This window comes from Protopterus annectens, chromosome 13.part0 (assembly GCF_019279795.1).
Source record: "Protopterus annectens isolate FY-2018-M chromosome 13.part0, PAN1.0, whole genome shotgun sequence".
Lineage (NCBI taxonomy): Eukaryota > Metazoa > Chordata > Ceratodontiformes > Protopteridae > Protopterus > Protopterus annectens.
Window position 1 is genome coordinate 1348439338 of NC_056747.1, and position 21084 is coordinate 1348460421.

General features: G+C 41.2%; 1 protein-coding gene and 1 long non-coding RNA gene across 8 annotated transcripts in view; both read right to left on the reverse strand.

The window, feature by feature from the left end:
• Positions 1-21084, reverse strand: part of CACNB1 (calcium voltage-gated channel auxiliary subunit beta 1) — a 2104836-nt gene that overhangs the window by 401235 nt on the left and 1682517 nt on the right. The window lies entirely within an intron of this gene.
• Positions 14869-20208, reverse strand: LOC122788294. Its single transcript, XR_006362628.1, has 2 exons — positions 19657-20208; positions 14869-15536 (listed from the first exon to the last, which is right to left on the reverse strand). It is a non-coding gene; the product is annotated as an uncharacterized LOC122788294 (long non-coding RNA).

Here is a 21084-nt window from a genome sequence, read left to right on the forward strand (position 1 = left end):
TGGGCAGTACTGTGACGGTTTGAAGTCCCTGAAACATTAGTAAAGTTATTGTAAGCATGAACAGGTCCAATAACAAAAGTACAAGCAGTATTTGGACTCACAGAGGGGTTCCCAGTGACAGTGGGGGTGCATCAGGGTTCAGCTCTGAGCCCACTGCTGTAAACACTGGTGATGGTCTACATTAGCAAACAGCTCGAAGGTGACAGATCAATAAAGTTGCTCAATGCAGACATGAGCTATTGCAAGCAGACTCTGAACAGGAAGTTCAGCAAAGGATAGGAGAATAGAGTACAAAGCTGAAGGCACACTGGATAAAAGTGAGTATAAATAAGACAGTTGTAATAACAGCAAATGGGGAAACTCAGAAGAAGCTGAGAACTGAGATAGAAGGGAGAAGAGTGAAACAAGTTAATGTCTTCAAGTACCTCAGAGGGTTGATTGAGGAGAAGGGAAGTCTGAATGAGGAGGTCAAAGCTGAAACTAAAGGGACTGCGGCCATTTGGCACAGAGTGTCATGATAGATGAATGCCCAAAAAAATGAAAAGTAAAAGGGGAACAAACCAGTGACGCTACCAATCTCGCTATATGGTACAGAACCCTGAGCAGTGACGGCAGAGACGGTGGGTAGAAAGCACACAATGGTGGTACAGAACCCTGAGCAGTGACGGCAGAGACTGGGGGGGGGGGTAGAAAGCACACAATGGTGGTACAGAACCCTGAGCAGTGAAGGCAGAGACAGGGGGGGTAGAAAGTACACAATGGTGGTACAGAACCCTTAGCAGTGACGGCAGATACAGCGGGTAGAAAGCACACAATGGTGGTACAGAACCCTGAGCAGTGAAGGCAGAGACAGGGGGGTAGAAAGCACACAATGGTGGTACAGAACCCTGAGCAGTGAAGGCCGAGACGGGGGGGGGTAGAAAGCACACAATGGTGGTACAGAACCCTTAGCAGTGATGGCAGAGGCGGGGGGGTAGAAAGCACACAATGGTGGTACAGAACCCTGAGCAGTGAAGGCAGAGACAGGGGGTAAAAAGCACACAATGGTGGTACAGAACCCTTAGCAGTGATGGCAGAGACAGCGGGTAGAAAGCACACAATGGTGGTACAGAACCCTGAGCAGTGAAGGCAGAGACAGGGGGGTAGAAAGCACACAATGGTGGTACAGAACCCTGAGCAGTGACGGCAGAGACGGGGGGGTAGAAAGCACACAATGGTGGTACAGAACCCTGAGCAGTGAAGGCAGAGACAGGGGGGTAGAAAGCACACAATGGTGGTACAGAGCCCTTAGCAGTGACGGCAGAGACAGCGGGTAGAAAGTACACAATGGTGGTACAGAACCCTGAGCAGTGAAGGCAGAGACAGGGGGGTAGAAAGCACACAATGGTGGTACAGAACCCTGAGCAGTGACAGCAGAGATGGGGGGGGTAGAAAGCACACAATGGTGGTACAGAACCCTGAGCAGTGAAGGCAGAGACAGGGGGGGGTAGAAAGCAGACAATGGTGGTACAGAACCCTTAGCAGTGACGGCAGAGACGGGGGGTAGAAAGCACACAATGACAGTACAGAACCCTGAGCAGTGAAGGCAGAGACAGGGGGGTAGAAAGCACACAATGGTGGTACAGAACCCTGAGCAGTAACGGCAGAGATGGGGGGGTAGAAAGCACACAATGGTGGTACAGAACCCTGAGCAGTGACGGCAGAGACGGTGGGTAGAAAGCACACAATGGTGGTACAGAACCCTGAGCAGTGACGGCAGAGACTGGGGGGGGTAGAAAGCACACAATGGTGGTACAGAACCCTGAGCAGTGAAGGCAGAGACAGGGGGGGTAGAAAGTACACAATGGTGGTACAGAACCCTTAGCAGTGACGGCAGAGACAGCGGGTAGAAAGCACACAATGGTGGTACAGAACCCTGAGCAGTGAAGGCAGAGACAGGGGGGTAGAAAGCACACAATGGTGGTACAGAACCCTGAGCCGTGAAGGCAGAGATGGTGGTACAGAACCCTGAGCCGTGAAGGCAGAGACGGGGGGGTAGAAAGCGCACAATGGTGGTACAGAACCCTTAGCAGTGATGGCAGAGACGGGGGGGGTAGAAAGCACACAATGGTGGTACAGAACCCTGAGCAGTGAAGGCAGAGACAGGGGGGTAAAAAGCACACAATGGTGGTATAGAACCCTTAGCAGTGACGGCAGAGACAGCGGGTAGAAAGCACACAATGGTGGTACAGAACCCTGAGCAGTGAAGGCAGAGACAGGGGGGTAGAAAGCACACAATGGTGGTACAGAACCCTTAGCAGTGACGGCAGAGACAGCGGGTAGAAAGTACACAATGGTGGTACAGAACCCAGAGCAGTGAAGGCAGAGACAGGGGGGTAGAAAGCACACAATGGTGGTACAGAACCCTGAGCAGTGACAGCAGAGATGGGGGGTAGAAAGCACACAATGGTGGTACAGAACCCTGAGCAGTGAAGGCAGAGACAGGGGGGGTGTAGAAAGCACACAATGGTGGTACAGAACCCTTAGCAGTGACGGCAGAGACGGGGCGGGTAGAAAGCACACAATGGCAGTACAGAACCCTGAGCAGTGAAGGCAGAGACAGGGGGGTAGAAAGCACACAATGGTGGTACAGAACACTGAGCAGTGAAGGCAGAGACTGGGGAGTAGAAAGCACACAATGGTGGTACAGAACCCTGAGCAGTGACGGCAGAGACAGCGGGTAGAAAGCACACAATGGTGGTACAGAACCCTGAGCAGTGAAGGCAGAGACGGGGGGGAGGGGTAGAAAGCACACAATGGTGGTACAGAACCCTGAGCAGTGATGGCAGAGACAGGGGGGTAGAAAGCACACAATGGTGGTACAGACCCTGAGCAGTGACGACAGAGACAGCGGGTAGAAAGCACACAATGGTGGTACAGACCCTGAGCAGTGACGGCAGAGACAGGGGGGGTAGAAAGCACACAATGGTGGTACAGAACCCTGAGCAGTGACAGCAGAGACGGGGGGGTAGAAAGCACACAACAGTGGTACAGAACCCTGAGCAGTGACGGCAGAGACAGCGGGTAGAAAGCACACAATGGTGGTACCGAACCCTGAGCAGTGATGGCAGAGACAGCGGGTAGAAAGCACACAATGGTGGTACAGAACCCTGAGCAGTGACGGCAGAGACAGCGGGTAGAAAGCACACAATGGTGGTACAGAACCCTGAGCAGTGACGGCAGAGACAGCGGGTAGAAAGCACACAATGGTGGTACAGAACCCTGAGCAGTGACGGCAGAGACAGTGGGTAGAAAGCACACAATGGTGGTACAGAACCCTGAGCAGTGACGGCAGAGACAGCGGGTAGAAAGCACACAATGGTGGTACAGAACCCTGAGCAGTGACGGCAGAGACAGCGGGTAGAAAGCACACAATGGTGGTACAGAACCCTGAGCAGTGACGGCAGAGACAGCGGGTAGAAAGCACACAATGGTGGTACAGAACCCTGAGCAGTGACGGCAGAGACAGCGGGTAGAAAGCACACAATGGTGGTACAGAACCCTGAGCAGTGACGGCAGAGACAGGGGGGGGGTAGAAAGCACACAATGGTGGTACAGAACCCTGAGCAGTGACGGCAGAGACAGCGGGTAGAAAGCACACAATGGTGGTACAGAACCCTGAGCAGTGACTGCAGAGACAGCGGGTAGAAAGCACACAATGGTGGTACAGAACCCTGAGCAGTGACGGCAGAGACAGCGGGTAGAAAGCACACAATGGTGGTACAGAACCCTGAGCAGTGACGGCAGAGACAGCGGGTAGAAAGCACACAATGGGACAAATGAAAAACATGAGGACATAAGGGCACAAGCTCAAGATGCTCCATTGCAGAAGTCAAAGAAAACATTACTGTGGTTCAAGCAAATGTGCAGAGAAGCAGATGATAATCTCATGAACAAGATTTGCAACAGACAGGAAGACAGCAACAGGAAATGAGGACATCCAGCAGAGAGATGGATGGATTGTGAGAGAAAAGATCTGCGACTGTCAAGTACGACAGTCAAAGAAGGCGGGACAGTAAAATTCACTTCACAGAGATGGTGACAGTTGACACAATACCCTGATCCCATGTTGAAAAATGAAAAAAGTGTGTGGGGGGTAATGAGTTTGTCTCTCAGGGATGTTTGATTTATATGTTGGTGGAGATTCAAATACTTATTTCTAGTGTTTGTAAAGTGGTTTGTCTTGTGCAGATACAGGAGATCAAGGAGGTTTGTGCCCTTAATGTCACGAAATAAAAGACACATCAGATCTTGGCATAAAAGGCTATAAAACACCAAGTACACAGATGGTCTTCCAGCCTGTCTTGGTAAAAGTTCTTTAGATCAGTGAGCCTTCTAGTTAGGAGCCTTTGGGGGCCTTTCTAGCTCTATGATGTGTCCGGCTTTGATCCATCTTCTACCTGATTCAGTCCACGGAGTTTGAGTTATTTGTTACATATAAATGAAGTTCTAGTGAAATATATAACATTTTACTTCTGCTACAATGTCATTACAGTAAAGATATACTCTGAATCAATGTTGCTTGCTTTAGCCTGAACAGAAGTTGCATATTCCTTGTGAAAATGGAGTATAATGCAAGATTTCACTGTGTGATCACTTAGGGCCTTTGAACGTCTTCATTTGCAACTTATATATAAAAGGCTATGTATCACCCTCACTTAGAAAATGCATTGCATTCCAGGAAAAGACAATAAGATATTCAATTACAGATGTTACCTAAGACAGCTTAGTATTACATGTAAGTATTAGGCTAGCTGCCCTTGCAGTCCATTTAAGCCTAGCCAATTTCCCTCAAAGCTGAAAATCAAATATTGTACCTTGTGCCTGTGGGATAAACACCTTAACTATTACGCCAGTCCCCAACTGCTATTCTAATTTTAAGGATTTCAATGTGTCTCAGTGCTTAATCTGACACTACAACTTCGACTAATTTGAACCTCTTGAAACGTGGTATGACACAACTGAAAAAAAAATTTCTAGTGAACTATATAGAGTTTCTACCTCTGATGCAACAACTCAGAAAGCACATATTCTATGCTGGTGCTTCACAAATCAGCTTCAGATGAAGCCATATATCTGAATACTGTATAATGCAAAATTTGAGCCTGTGACAGGGAAAAGCTTATGCACCTCTGTATCTGGTTCCTATGTATAAAAGGCCAAGTGCTAGTTCCTGTTGGAGACTTCGTTGTGAACATTTCGGGCAATGACAACAGGATGTTCAACACACATGGCTGTTATTCTATGTATGGATTTCAGTGTATCAGCAGTGACTCTGACCCCACTACTTTGCTTCTTCATACCATGAAGTTAAGGCATTTTGCAATAAAAAGAAAATCCTTCTTCTGGGGAAATATAGAAGATTTTGGTTCTGATGTAACAAGTTTGATAAATACATATGTTTTGGATCAGTGCTACATTGTCAAACCTCAGAAAGTAATATATATCATCCTTCAAAGGACAGTAAGTAAATGCAAAAGTCAAACTGCGTTAATTAAACACCAATGAACCCATGCATTTGGTTTCAATAAATAAAAGGATATATACCAATTTCTCTTTGACAGCTCATAACAAAAATTGCAGGAATTATAACAGAACACTTGAGTACAAAGTGCAAATAAGATTGCAATTCTACAATCACAGATTTAAACGTAACTCAGTACTGACTCTGAGATCTTTGGATATGTCAGACTGTTTGAGCCAGAGAATACTGAAAAAATTTATTTTTTCTTTGAGAAACATACATGATTTTTTTTACTTCTGATACAGTAACATTTCAGTAAAAATACATTCTAGACTAGTGCTACATTTTTAATGTAAGTCCTGTATCCCTTAGTGTAAACTAAGTATAGAGTAAAATGTTAGACCATGACAGTGAAAGGCATATGAATGCTGGCAGTTGGTGCTCATGCAAAAATGTGATGCCAATTCCATTTTCAGAGTTCATACAAAAGAGTTTAAAGAACTGTAAGTGTATACCGAGGTAAAAACACTAATAAGACTGTAATTTTATGTTCAAGAATTTAAATGCATCTTAAAGTAGAATCGGTCATCAAAGCATTGCCTGGCACAGACAACAGTTTAAGCAAAGGCATATTTATTCAGTCTTTCTCCATTTACTAACTTAATCCAGTTCAGGGCAATGGGAAAGTGGAACCTGGGAGAAACTGGAGCCCTCAGGAAAAAAATATTCAAATACAATATGTTACAAATGAAAAAAATGTTTTTCTGGGAAAATGTATGATTGTTACTTCAAATGAAATTACTACCCTATAAAGATATATTGTGAACTCGTACTACATAGTCCAGCCTGAGCAGAACTCAATGAATCCTTTAAAAGGATTTGAAAAATTATTTACAGAATTAATCTTGCATACTCATGCACATTAAGTACCAATAACTGCTATTCTGCTGTTAAGGTTCTGAGTGTACCTTACTTCGAAGTTTAACTGCAGCACATGGCCTCCTTTGATTTTGGTCACAGTGTGTTTGCCTACAAACACAAGTCTGATTGGGAAGTAAAAAAAAAAATCACTAAAGATGAATGTGACTTGTGTGCCACCATGTCTGTTTCTATGGACACAGCGATAGTTTCATTAACATGACTGTATGCCTGGCAGGCACTTTGGCTATAAGTCTAAATACAAGGCCGGCTGTTTTGTGGAGACTACTTCAAAGTCGCTAGCTGGCGGTCCTTCTGCCAGTCTTCTTGGGCATGTTTTCCAGTCCAACAGAAGAGCGTGTATCCATATCCAGCATCTAGAATACAGCCTGCCTCTCTGGTACAAAACAGGAGCAATTAGATACCTTTCAACACTTGAGGGAACATTTCTGAATCACTGGTGCACTTTATCTCTTCTGTGTCTGCAGTATAACCCCCGCCCCAACAACCACAATCCGCATCTCCCCTATCATTACCCAGTAACTCATGCAGCACAATTTCTAGTCTTCATCTTTGTTTGTTTTTTGTACAGATTAATAGCACTGCAGTGGCAGGTTTCCAAGCTTCATGAATGTAACTAGTGGAGAGGCCTAGAATAAAGATTTTAAGTAGGGATTCAGAAAGGCCATATTTGGCACTGATAATCAGGCAGCCCGGTATGTTGTCAGGGCCCATGGCTGAAGTATTCTTAGTTTATGAAAGGGCTGAGGGAACTTGTTCCATAGTAGTTAAAGGGGTGTTTGGGATTATGAAACTTGTGGGATAGCTATAACTGAAGATGGAGTAAAATTTGCACTAAATATGTTCGGTAGGATATCAGCTATTTCCTTTGAGTCAGAAAATGCAGTTACAACTTACTTTCATGGGTATTCCAGCACAGGGTTTGTTTGTAAACTTCTCATTATATTAGTTGCAGATAGGGAATGCCTTATCAGTGCATCTTGTTAAGTGGCAGTAGAAGCAACACAGGGTTTGTTTGTAAACTTCTCATTATATTTGTTGCAGATAGGGAATGCCTTATCAGTGCATCTTGTTAAGTAGCAGTAGAAGCAACACAGGGTTTGTTTGTAAACTTCTCATTATATTTGTTGCAGATAGGGAATGCCTTATCAGTGCATCTTGTTAAGTGGCAGTAGAAGTCAGAGGCACAGGCAGCAGCAATGTGAGGAGTAATGCAGACAAATTTATTTAAATAATCAAGAACTGAAGAAAGACTGCTTTTGAGATGTCCCTCATCACAGAGCTATTTATAGGGGAAGTACCACCATGGTAGACGTAAGCCAGGAGAAACAGCTAACTGCAGTCATAACACACTTCATTTACATAAGAGCACACATGATCAGTACATCCAGCCAATGGTGAGAAGCACATTCAGTGGTGAGGGGTGCATCAGTGGTGAGAGGCACAGTCAATGGTGAGGGGCACAATCAGTGGTGAGGGGTGCGTCAGTGGTGAGGGGCACAATCAGTGGTGAGGGGTGCACCAGTGGTGAGGAGCACAGTCAGTAGTGAGGGGTGCATCAGTGGTGAGGAGCACAGTCAGTAGTGAGGGGTGCATCAGGGGTGAGGGCCACAGTCAGTGGTGAGGGGTGCATTAGTGGTGAGGAGCACAGTCAGTGGTGAGAGGCACAATCAGTGGTGAGGGCACATCACTAGTGAGGAGCACAGTCAGTGGTGACGGGCACAATCAGTGGTGAGGGGCACATTAGTGATGAGGGGCACAATCAGTGGTGAGGGGGGTGAGGGCCACAGTCAGTGGTGAGGGGTGCATTAGTGGTGAGGAGCACAGTCAGTGGTGAGAGGCACAATCAGTGGTGAGGGGTACATCAGTGGTGAGGGGCACAATCAGTGGTGAGGGTGCATCAGTGGTGGGGGGTGCATCAGTGGTGAGGGGCACAGTCAGTGGTGACAGATGCATCAGTGATAATGAGCACAGTCAGTGCTGAGGGGCACAGTTAGTGGTCATGGTCACAATCAGTGGAAAAGGGCACTGTCTAGGGTGAGGGATGCATCAGTGCTGAGGGGCATATGAGTGGAAAGAGGCTCAGTCAGTGGTGAAGGACATGTCAGTGGTGAAGGGTGCATCAGTGGGGAGAAGCACAGTCAGTGGTGAGGGGTGCATCAGTGGTGAGGAGCACAGTCAGTGCTGAGGGGCACAATCAGTGGTGAGGGGTGCATCACTAATGAGAGCACAGTCAGTGGTGAGTGGCACAGTCAGTGGTGAGGGGTGCATCACTAATGAGGAGTACAGTCAGTGGTGAGGGGTGCATCACTAATGAGGAGTACAGTCAGTGGTGAGGGGCATAATCAGTGGTGAGGGGTGCATCAGTGGTGAGGAGAACAGTCAGTGGTGAGGGGTGCATCAGTGATGAGGGGCACAATCAGTGGTGAGGGGTGCATTAGTAGTGAGGGGCACAGTCAGTGGTGAGGGGCACAGTCAGTGGTGAGAGATGCATCAGTGATAAGGGGCACAGTCAGTGCTGAGGGAACAGTTAGTGGTCATGGGCACAATCAGCGGAAAAGGGCACTGTTTAGGACGAAGGGTACATCAAAGGTGAGGGGTATATCAGTGGCAAGAGGCACAGTCAGTGGTGAGGGGCATGCCAGTGGTAAAAGGCACGTCAGTGGTGAGGGGCACGTCAATAGTGACTGGGTGCAGTCAGTGGTGAGGGGTATGTCAGTGGTGAGGGGCATATCATTGGTTAATGTACAATGCTGAGGAACCAGCCATGCTACAGTAACTCTGGTCAGGCTAACCCTTTTCCAGAGATGTGAAGTAGCCATATCACTGATGTCCCCCCACTTAAGAAACTAAGGTGTTGCAATAACAAGTTACTGCAGCAGGTAAACTCCAGCATATTCGAGTCAGTCTACTAGTAAACATATCCCCGTGTATCCAGTGTGTGAATTATTACTCTGGGGAACTTCAGGTTCTGAGAATGATAAGTCATTCACGTAATGACAAGTACAAAACCCAAACATCTCCGTACCATTACAGTCAACAAAAACCCAAAAGTCTTCTTAATAGTTTCACTGGTGAATTCATTTACAACAGTCAGACAGTTCTGAAGCAAAAGTATATGATCATAAAACAAATGTAAAAACGATTGAGATGATAAAAAGGAGCAACCCATAAAACTGGCATAGACACTAAAATGCCTGAGGAGATCCAAAAAAAGTCTTAGTCAAATACAAACACACAACCCACAGCTGATAACAATCACCCTATCGGTAGCTAAACACTGTCTCTAAATGACTGCAGTACACATTTTAGCTGTGTCTTCTTTTCCTTGCAGATTTTTTTTTGCATAATATTATCTTATATTGGGTGTTACTGATTCCATTAAAACACATGAAAATGGTTGTCATAATATGTTCTGTTCCCTTCCTCACTGATATCCACAGGAAGCTTCTCTAACCAGATTGTACAACATTTCTTGTGCCAACCCCTCCATGATTCTAGGCAGTTTTATCCCCACAACTTTGCATAGAAAGATATCCCATGAGGTACTCACAGTATTCAGTACAAGATTACATCAACTTTCTGTACCAAAGCATAATAAATGCTCTCTCTTCTGCTCAGAGCTCTCCTTATATGAAGTATAATATAGATACAAATGTGGATATTTTATTTTTTCGTTATTATATATTTCTTGCCTTGCTTTATTTTGAAAGGGTCACAGAACACCAGCTTGTCCCTACCTTTTTCACATCATCAGAAGAGAGAAAGAAAGTAACAGGTAGGCCTATCCCTAGAGGTCTGAGTGACTGTCTAGTAAGCAGGGTAGATTTACTGCATCCATCTATGTTTAGATTTACTGCATCCATCTATGTTTTGTACAACTGCATTTCTATGTGTAGCAGACGTGTATTAATGTGATATTTTTATCATCTTTCTGTTTTATTTATATCAATTTACAAGTCCAGCTGCAGTGAAGAATGCAGAACAGTGGTAGGTATCTGGGTCTGCATTACTTGTCACAACTAGGGGTCGGTCACCAGGCATTCCCCTCAGCAGATAAACGGAGGTCACACCGGGGGTGGTAGAAGTACATCTTCTGCGAGAGTCTCAGATGGGTCCTTCATGGCCATGTGAAATCAGGTGCAGAAGCTTGTCACATTTGAGGTGTGTCAACAAATAGACTCCCACAATGGGAGCAGCAATACCTCCTGGTGTGGCTGTTAGCACCACACAAAAGGCCAGAACAGAATACTGGGCCACTCGAGGCAGACCCTGCATATGACAACAACCATGGGGGTTACTGACATGTGGGTGTGCTTTCCTTTGGGCAAGAAAGAAAAGCTCTGTGTACCTTGCCCTATCCCCATGTTAGTACCCCTTCCCTTTATGTGTCCTGCCCTATAACCTATTAGTATTCCGAACTTCCCCATCACCAGTTGCCCCTATCCGTATGTCTGCACCCCTCTACTGTTGACCCCCATTTTATGCCTGCACTGCCACTGTCTGTCTCTAACTGTATTTTATGTTTATTTATCTGCCCCAGCTCCATTTTCTATGTATTTTATGTTTATATGTCAGCCCCAGCTCCATTTTCTATGTATTTTATGTTTATTTGTCTGCCCCAGCTCCATTTTCTATGTATTTTATGTTTATTTGTTTGCCCCAGCTCCATTTCCTATATATTTTATGTTTATTTGTCTGCCCCAGCTAAATTTCCAATGTATTTTATGTATGTGCCTGCCCCAGTACCATTTCCTATGTATTTTATCTTTATTTGTCTCCTCCCCAGCTCCATTCCTATATATTTTATGTTTATTTATCTTCGCCAGCTCCATTCCTATGTATTTTATGTTTATTTGTCTGCCCTAGCTCAAATTCCTATGTATTTTCATTTCCTATGTATTTTATGTTTATTTGTCTGCCCAAGCTCCAATTAATATGTATTTTGTGTTTATGTGTCTGCCCCAGCTCCATTTCCTATGTATTTTATGTTTATTTGTCTGCCCCAGCTCCATTCCTATGTATTTCATGTTTATTTGTCTGCTCCAGCTCCATTCCTATGTATTTTATGTTTATTTGTCTGCCCAGCTCCATTTCCTATGTATTTTATGTTTATTTGTCTGCCCCAGCTCCATTCCTATGTATTTTATGTTTATTTGTCTGCCCCAGCTCCATTTGCTATTTATTTTATGTTTATCTGTCTGCACCAACTCCATTCCTATGTATTTTATGTTTATTTGTCTGCCCAAGCACAATTTCCTATGTATCTTATGTTTATTTGTCTGTCCCAGCTCCATTACTATAAATTTTATGTTTATTTGTCTGCCCCAGCTCCATTTCCTATGTATTTTCATTTCCTATGTATTTTATGTTTATTTGTCTGCCCCAGCTCCATTCCTGTGTATTTTATGTTTATTTGTCTGCCCCAGCTCCATTCCTGTGTATTTTATGTTTATTTGTCTGCCCTAGCTCCATTTCCTGTGTATTTTATGTTTATTTGTCTGCCCCAGCTACATTTCCTACGTATTTTATGTTTATTTGTCTGCCTCAGCTCAATTTCCTATGTATTTTCATTTCCTATGTATTAAATGTTTATTTGTCTGCCCCAGCTCCATTCCCTACGTATTTTATGTTTATTTGTCTGCCCCAGCTCCATTCCTATGTATTTTATGTTTATTTGTATGCCCCACCTCCATCCCTATGTATTTTATGTTTATTTGTCTGCCCCAGCTCAATTTCCTATGTATTTTCATTTCCTCTGTATTTTATGTTTATTTGTCTGCCCCAGCTCCATTTCCTATGTATTTTATGTTTACTTGTCTGCCCCAGCTCCATTCCTGTGTATTTTACATTTATTTGTCTGCCCCTGCTCCATTTCCTATGTATTTTATGTTTATTTGTCCATCCCAGCTCCATTTCCTATGTATTTTATTTTTTTTGTCTCCCTCAGCTACATTCCTGTGTATTTTATGTTTCTTTGTCTGCCCCAGCTCCATTTCTTATGTATTTTATGTTTATTTGTCTGCCCCATCTCCATTCCTATGTATTTTATGTTTATTTGTCTCCCCAGCTCCATTTCCTATGTATTTTATTTTTATATGTCTGCCCCAGCTCCATTTCCTATGTATTTTACGATTATTTGCCCCAGCTCAATTTCCTATGTATTTTCATTTCCTATGTACTTTATGTTTATTTGTCTGCCCCAGCTCCATTCCTATGTATGTTATGTTTATTTGTCTGCCCCAGCTCAATTGCCTATGTATTTTCATTTCCTATGCATTAAATGTTTATTTGTCTGCCCCAGCTCCATTCCTATGTATTTTATGTTTATTTGTATGTCCCACCTCCATTCCTATGTATTTTATGTTTATTTGTCTACCCCAGCTCAATTTCCTATGTATTTTATGTTTATTTGTCTCCCCAGCTCCATTTCCTATGTATTTTATTTTTATATGTCTGCCCCAGCTCCATTTCCTACGTATTTTATGATTGTTTGCCCCAGCTCAATTGCCTATGTATTTTCATTTCCTATGTATTTTATGTTTGTCTGCCCCAGCTCCATTTGCTATGTATTTTATGTTCATTTGTCTGCCCCAGCTCCATTTCCTATGTATTTTATGTTTATTTATCTGCCCCAGCTCCATTTGGTATGTATTTTATATTTATTTGTCTGCCCCAGCTCCATTTCCTATGTATTTTATGTTTATTTGTCTGCCCCAGCTACATTTCCTATGTATTTTATGTTTATGTATCTACCCCAGCTCCATTTCCTATGTATTTTATGTTTATTTATCTGCCCCAGCTCCATTTTCTATGAATTGTATGTTTGTTTGTCTCCCTCCAGCTCCATTCCTATGTATTTTATTTTTATATGTCAGCCCCAGCTCCATTTGCTATGTATTTTATGTTTATTTGTCTGCCCCAACTCCATTCCTGTGTATTTTATGTTTATTTGTCTGCCCCAGCTCCATTCCTATGTATGTTATATTTATTTGAATGCACCAGCTCAATTTCCTATGTATTTTAATTTCCTATGCATTAAATGTTTATTTGTCTGCCCCAGCTCCATTTCCTATGTATTTTATGTTTATTTGTCTGCCACAGCTACATTTCCTATGTATTTTATGTTTATGTATCTGCCCCAGCTCCATTTCCTATGTATTTTACGTTTATTTGACTGCCCCAACTCCATTTCCTACGTATTTTATGTTTATTTGTCTGCCACAGCTCCATTTCCTATGTATTTTACATTTGTCTGCCCCAGCTCCATTCCTGTGTATTTTATGTTTATTTGTCTGCCGCAACTCCACTGCTGTGTATTTTATGTTTATTTGTCTGCCCCAGCTGCATCACTTTGTATTTTATGTTCATTTTTCAGCCCCAGCTACATTCCTGTGTATTTTACATTTATTTGTCTGTCCCAGCTCCATTCCTATGTATTTTATGTTTATTTCTCTTCCCCTGCTCCATTCCTAGGTATTTTATGTTTATTTGTCCATCCCACTCCATTTCCTATGTACTTTATTTTTTTTGTCTCCCTCAGCTCCATTCCTCTGTATTTTATGTTTATTTGTCTGCCCCAGCTCCATTTCCTAGGTATTTTATGTTTATTTGTCTGCACCAGCTCCATTTCCTATGTATTTTATGATTATTTGTCTGCCCCAGCTCCATTCCTGTGCATTTTATGTTTATTTGTAAACCCCAGCTCCATTCCTCTGTATTTTATGTTTATTTGTCTGCCCTAGCTCCATTTCCTGTGTATTTTATGTTTATTTGTCTGCCCCAGCTACATTTCCTACGTATTTTATGTTTATTTGTCTGCCTCAGCTCAATTTCCTATGTATTTTCATTTCCTATGCATTAAATGTTTATTTGTCTGCCCCAGCTCCATTCCCTACGTATTTTATGTTTATTTGTCTGCCCTATCTCCATTTCCTATGTCTTTTATGTTTATTTATCTGCCCCAGCTCCATTCCTATGTATTTTATGTTTATTTCTATGCCCCACCTCCATTCCTATGTATTTTATGTTTATTTGTCTGCCCCAGCTTAATTTCCTATGTATTTTATGTTTATTTGCCCCAGCTCAATTTCCTATGTATTTTCATTTCCTATGTATTTTATGTTTATTTGTCTGCCCCAGCTCCATTCCTGTGTATTTTATGTTTATTTGTCTTCCCCAGCTCCATTCCTGTGTATTTTATGTTTATTTGTCTGCCCCAGCTCCATCCTATGTATTTTATGTTTATTTGTCTGCCCCAGCTCCATACCTGTGTATTTTATGTTTCTTTGTCTGTCCCAGCTCCATTTCTTATGTATTTTATGTTTATTTGTATGCCCCACCTCCATGCATATGTATTTTATGTTTATTTGTCCGCCCCAGCTCAATTTCATATGTATTTTCATTTCCTATGTATTTTATGTTTATTTGTCTGCCCAGCTCCATTCCTCTGTATTTTATGTTTATTTGTCTGCCCCAGCTCCATTCCTGTGTATTTTATGTGTATTTGTCTGCCGCAACTCCATCTGCCCCAGCTCCATTTCCTATGTATTTTATGTTTATTTGTCTGCCCCATCTCCATTCCTATGTATTTTATGTTTATTTGTCTGCCACAGCTCCATTTCCTACGTATTTTATGTTTGTCTGCCCCAGCTCATTCCTGTGTATTTTATGTTTATTTGTCATCCCACTCCATTTCCTATCTATTTTATTTTTTTTGTCTCCCTCAGCTCCATTCCTGTGTATTTTATGTTCATTTGTCTGCCCCAGCTCCATTCCTGAGTATTTTACATTTATTTGTCTGCCCCAGCTCCATTCTTATGTATTTTATGTTTATTTGTCTGCCCCTGCTCCATTTCCTATGTATTTTATGTTTATTTGTCCATCCCAGCTCCATTTCCTATGTATTTTATTTTTTTTTGTCTCCCTCAGCTACATTCCTGTGTATTTTATGTTTATTTGTCTGCCCCATCTCCATTTCCTATATATTTTATGTTTATTTGTCTGCCACAGCTCCATTTCCTACGTATTTTATGTTTATTTGTCTGCCACAGCTCCATTTCCTACGTATTTTATGTTTATTTGTCTGCCCCAGCTCCATTTCCTACAAATTTTATGTTTATTTGTCTGAGACAGCTCCATTCCTGTGTATTTTATGTTTATTTGTATGCCCCAGCTCCATTCCTGTGTATTTTATGTTTGTCTGCCCTAGCTAAATTTCCTATGTATTTTATGTTTATTTGTCTGCCCCAGCTCCATTCCTATGTATTTTATGTTTTTGTCTGCCTAGCTAAATTTCCTATGTATTTTATGTTTATTTGTCGGCCCCAGCGCCAGTTCCTATGTATTTTATGTTTATTTGTCTGTCCCAGCTCCATTTCCTATGTACTTTATGTTTATTTGTCTGCCCCAGCTCCATTTCCTATGTATTTTTTGTTTATTTGTCTGTCCCAGCTCCATTTCCTATGTATTTTATGTTTATTTGTCCCCAGCTCCATTTCCTATGTATTTTATTTTCATTTCCTTTTATGATGCGTGCCCAGCCTCAATTTCCTATGTATTTTCATTTCTTATGTATTTTATGTTTATTTGTCTGCCCCAGCTCCATTTCCTATGTATTTTATGTTTATTTGTCTGCCCCAGCTCAATTTGCTATGTATTTTATGTTCATTTGTCTGCCCCAGCTCCATTTCCTATGTATTTTATGTTTATTTGATTGCCCCAGCTACATTTCCAATGTATTTTATGTTTATGTATCTGCCCCAGCTCCATTTCCTATGTATTTTATGTTTATTTATCTGCCCCAGCTCCATTCCTATGTATGTTATGTTTATTTGTCTGCCCCAGCTCCATTTCCTATGTATTTTATGTTTATTTGTCTGTCCCAGCTCCATTTCCTATGAATTTTATGTTTGTTTGTCTCCCTCCAGCTCCATTCCTATGTATTTTATTTTTATATGTCTGCCCCAGCTCCATTTGCTATACATTTTATGTTTATTTGTCTGCCCCAGCTCCATTTCTTATGTGTTTTGTTTATTTATCTGCCCCAGCTCTATTTCCTTTGTATTTTATGTTTATTTGTCTGCCCCAGCTCCATTCCTGTGTATTTTATGTTTATTTGTCTGCCCCAGCTCAATTTCCTATGTATTTTCATTTCCTATGCATTATATGTTTATTTGTCTGCCCCAGCTCCATTTCCTATGTATTTTATGTTTATTTGTCTGCCCCAGTTACATTTCCTATGCATTTTATGTTTACGTATCTGCCCGTGCTCCATTTCCTATGTATTTTATGTTTATTTGTCTGCCCCAGCTCCATTTCCTACGTATTTTATGTTTATTTGTCTGCCACAGCTCCATTTCCTATGTATTTTATGTTTATTTGTCTGCCCCATCTCCATTCCTGTGTATTTTTTGTTTATTTGTCTGCCGCAACTCCACTCCTGTGTATTTTACATTTATTTGTCTGCCCCAGCTCCATTCCTATGTATTTTATGTTTATTTGTCTGCCCCTGCTCCATTCCTAGGTATTTTATGTTTATTTGTCCATCCCACTCCATTTCCTATGCATTTTATTTTTTTTTTGTCTCCCTCAGCTCCATTCCTGTGTATTTTATGTTTATTTGTCTGCCCCAGCTCCATTTCCTATGTATTTTATGTTTATTTGTCTGTACCAGCTCCATTTCCTATGTATTTTATGTTTATTTGTCTGCCCCAGCTCCATTCCTGTGTATTTTATGTTTATTTGTAAACCCCAGCTCCATTCCTCTGTATTTTATGTTTATTTGTCTGCCCTAGCTCCATTTCCTGTGTATTTTATGTTTATTTGTCTGCCCCAGCTACATTTCCTACGTATTTTATGTTTATTTGTCTGCCTCAGCTCAATTTCCTATGTATTTTCATTTCCTATGCATTAAATGTTTATTTGTCTGCCCCAGCTCCATTCCCTATGTATTTTATGTTTATTTGTCTGCCCTATCTCCATTTCCTATGTCTTTTATGTTTATTTATCTGCCCCAGCTCCATTCCTATGTATTTTATGTTTATTTCTATGCCCCACCTCCATTCCTATGTATTTTATGTTTATTTGTCTGCCCCAGCTTAATTTCCTATGTATTTTCATTTCCTATGTATTTTATGTTTATTTGTCTGCCCCAGCTCCATTTCCTATGTATTTTATGTTTATTTGTCTTCCCCAGCTCCATTCCTGTGTATTTTATGTTTATTTGTCTGCCCCAGCTCCATCCTATGTATTTTATGTTTATTTGTCTGCCCCAGCTCCATACCTGTGTATTTTATGTTTCTTTGTCTGTCCCAGCTCCATTTCTTATGTATTTTATGTTTATTTGTATGCCCCACCTCCATTCATATGTATTTTATGTTTATTTGTCTGCCCCAGCTCAATTTCCTATGTATTTTCATTTCCTATGTATTTTATGTTTATTTGTCTGCCCAGCTCCATTCCTCTGTATTTTATGTTTATTTGTCTGCCCCAGCTCCATTCCTGTGTATTTTATGTGTATTTGTCTGCCGCAACTCCATCTGCCCCAGCTCCATTTCCTATGTATTTTATGTTTATTTGTCTCCCCCAGCTCCATTCCTATGTATTTTATGTTTATTTGTCTGCCACAGCTCCATTTCCTACGTATTTTATGTTTGTCTGCCCCAGCTCATTCCTGTGTATTTTATGTTTATTTGTCATCCCCTGCTCCATTTCCTAGGTATTTTATGTTTATTTGTCCATCCCACTCCATTTCCTATCTATTTTATTTTTTTTGTCTCCCTCAGCTCCATTCCTGTGTATTTTATGTTCATGTGTCTGCCCCAGCTCCATTCCTGAGTATTTTACATTTATTTGTCTGCCCCAGCTCCATTCTTATGTATTTTATGTTTATTTGTCTGCCCCTGCTCCATTTCCTATGTATTTTATGTTTATTTGTCCATCCCAGCTCCATTTCCTATGTATTTTATTTTTTTTGTCTCCCTCAGCTACATTCCTGTGTATTTTATGTTTATTTGTCTGCCCCATCTCCATTTCCTATGTATTTTATGTTTATTTGTCTGCCACAGCTCCATTTCCTACGTATTTTATGTTTGTCTGCCACAGCTCCATTTCCTACGTATTTTATGTTTATTTGTCTGCCCCAGCGCCATTTCCTACAAATTTTATGTTTATTTGTCTCCCCCAGCTCCATATCCTATGTATTTTATGTTTATTTGTCTGCCCCTGCTCCATTCCCTACGTATTTTATGTTTATTTGTCTGCCCCAGCTCCATTCCTGTGTATTTTATGTTTATTTGTATGCCCCAGCTCCATTCCTGTGTATTTTATGTTTGTCTGCCCTAGCTAAATTTCCTATGTATTTTATGTTTATTTGTCTGCCCCAGCTCCATTCCTATGTATTTTATGTTTATTTGTCTGCCCCAGCTCCATTTCCTATGTATGTTATGTTTATTTGTCTGCCCCAGCTCCATTTCCTATGTATTTTATGTTTATTTGTCTGTCCCAGCTCCATTTCCTATGTATTTTATGTTTATTTGTCTCCCCAGCTCCATTTCCTATGTATTTTATTTTTATTTGTCTGCCCCAGCTCCATTTCCTACGTATTTTATGATTGTTTGCCCCAGCTCAATTTCCTATGTATTTTCATTTCTTATGTATTTTATGTTTATTTGTCTGCCCCAGCTCCATTTCCTATGTATTTTATGTTTATTTGTCTGCCCCAGCTCAATTTGCTATGTATTTTATGTTCATTTGTCTGCCCCAGCTCCATTTCCTATGTATTTTATGTTTATTTGATTGCCCCAGCTACATTTCCAATGTATTTTATGTTTATGTATCTGCCCCAGCTCCATTTCCTATGTATTTTATGTTTATTTATCTGCCCCAGCTCCATTCCTATGTATTTTATGTTTATTTGTCTGCCCCAGCTCCATTTCCTATGTATGTTATGTTTATTTGTCTGCCCCAGCTCCATTTCCTATGTATTTTATGTTTATTTGTCTGTCCCAGCTCCATTTCCTATGAATTTTATGTTTGTTTGTCTCCCTCCAGCTCCATTCCTATGTATTTTATTTTTATATGTCTGCCCCAGCTCCATTTGCTATACATTTTATGTTTATTTGTCTGCCCCAGCTCCATTTCTTATGTGTTTTGTTTATTTATCTGCCCCAGCTCTATTTCCTTTGTATTTTATGTTTATTTGTCTGCCCCACCTCCATTCCTGTGTATTTTATGTTTATTTGTCTGCCCCAGCTCAATTTCCTATGTATTTTCATTTCCTATGCATTAAATGTTTATTTGTCTGCCCCAGCTCCATTTCCTATGTATTTTATGTTTATTTGTCTGCCCCAGTTACATTTCCTATGCATTTTATGTTTACGTATCTGCCCGAGCTCCATTTCCTATGTATTTTATGTTTATTTGTCTGCCCCAGCTCCATTTCCTACGTATTTTATGTTTATTTGTCTGCCACAGCTCCATTTCCTATGTATTTTATGTTTATTTGTCTGCCCCATCTCCATTCCTGTGTATTTTATGTTTATTTGTCTGCCGCAACTCCACTCCTGTGTATTTTACGTTTATTTGTCTGCCCCAGCTCCATTCCTATGTATTTTATGTTTATTTGTCTGCCCCTGCTCCATTCCTAGGTATTTTATGTTTATTTGTCCATCCCACTCCATTTCCTATGCATTTTATTTTTTTTTTGTCTCCCTCAGCTCCATTCCTGTGTATTTTATGTTTATTTGTCTGCCCCAGCTCCATTTCCTATGTATTTTATGTTTATTTGTCTGTACCAGCTCCATTTCCTATGTATTTTATGTTTATTTGTCTGCCCCAGCTCCATTTCCTATGTATCTTATGTTTATTTGTCTGCCCCAGCTCCATTCCTGTGTATTTTATGTTTATTTGTCTGCCCCAGCTCCATTCCTGTGTATTTTATGTTTATTTGTCTGCCCTAGCTCCATTTCCTGTGTATTTTATGTTTATTTGTCTGCCCCAGCTACATTTCCTACGTATTTTATGTTTATTTGTCTGCCTCAGCTCAATTTCCTATGTATTTTCATTTCCTATGTATTAAATGTTTGTCTGCCCCAGCTCCATTCCCTACGTATTTTATGTTTATTTGTCTGCCCCAGCTCCATTCCTATGTATTTTATGTTTATTTGTATGCCCCACCTCCATTCCTATGTATTTTATGTTTATTTGTCTGCCCGAGCTCAATTTCCTATGTATTTTCATTTCCTATGTATTTTATGTTTATTTGTCTGCCCCAGCTCCATTTCCTATGTATTTTATGTTTATTTGTCTGCCCCAGCTCCATTCCTGTGTATTTTATGTTTATTTGTCTGCCCCAGCTCCATCCTATGTATTTTATGTTTCTTTGTCTGCCCTAGCTCCATACCTGTGTATTTTATGTTTCTTTCTCTGCCCCAGTTCCATTTCTTATGTATTTTATGTTTATTTGTCTGCCCCAGCTCCATTCCTATGCATTTTATGTTTATTTGTATGCCCCACCTCCATTCCTATGTATTTTATGTTTATTTGTCTGCCCCAGCTCAATTTCCTATGTATTTTATGTTTATTTGTCTCCCCAGCTCCATTTCCTATGTATTTTATTTTTTATATGTCTGCCCCAGCTC